We start from the raw sequence: 695 nt of genomic DNA on the forward strand, positions 1-695 counted from the left end.
CCCAGAGCACATGGCACAGGATTGTGTCCAGACAGTTCTGGAGTATCTCCAGGGAGGGAGAATCTACAACCTTTCTGGGCAATCTGTTCCACTGTCTCATTCACTGCACTCCCACCTGGCTTGATACAGCAGTGAGTGAGGTAAGTGTGAAAGTGGGCATTTTACTTGGGTTTGTGTCAAATATCTTTCTCACATCCTGAGATCTGTAAAGTCTGACTTTTCATAGAATCGTAGAACCATATAGGCTGTACGAGACCTCTGAGGTCATCCAGTCCAACCATCACTGCTGTAAACCCTAAACCCTAACCGTATCCTCCAGTGCCAGATCCAGCCATCTCTTAAACTCCTCCAGGGCTGCTGACTGCACCCCCTCCCTGGGCAACATTCCAGTGCCAGGAATTAGCACTGTGGTGGGAATGTTTGGGATACCATTCCAAACATTGTGGTTTTCAGACCTTTTGTAGCTCAGAACTGTGGTGTGAAACCTCCAAGTCTCTCTCTTGCAGTGCTCAGTGACTCCTTGTTAAACACCTTCAGGAGCTTTGATTTCTCTCTTGCCATGCCCTTTTCCTACACAAATCATAAACTGAGATGATAAAAACTCCCTGCTTTGGTCTCTTTATCCTCAGGATTTCAGTGCAAACAGCTGATCAACTTTGCCTTTTGGCTTCTTTCCTGTCTCCTCTAAATGACTC

General features: G+C 46.6%; 1 protein-coding gene across 1 annotated transcript in view; it reads left to right on the top strand.

Annotated features, from left to right (window-relative positions):
- Positions 1-695, top strand: part of GOSR2 (golgi SNAP receptor complex member 2) — a 6,758-nt gene that overhangs the window by 3,787 nt on the left and 2,276 nt on the right. The gene's annotated exons all lie outside the window — the stretch shown is intronic.

The sequence above is a fragment of the Acanthisitta chloris genome, unplaced genomic scaffold (genome assembly GCF_000695815.1).
Source record: "Acanthisitta chloris isolate BGI_N310 unplaced genomic scaffold, ASM69581v1 scaffold14929, whole genome shotgun sequence".
In the NCBI taxonomy this organism is placed as follows: domain Eukaryota; kingdom Metazoa; phylum Chordata; class Aves; order Passeriformes; family Acanthisittidae; genus Acanthisitta; species Acanthisitta chloris.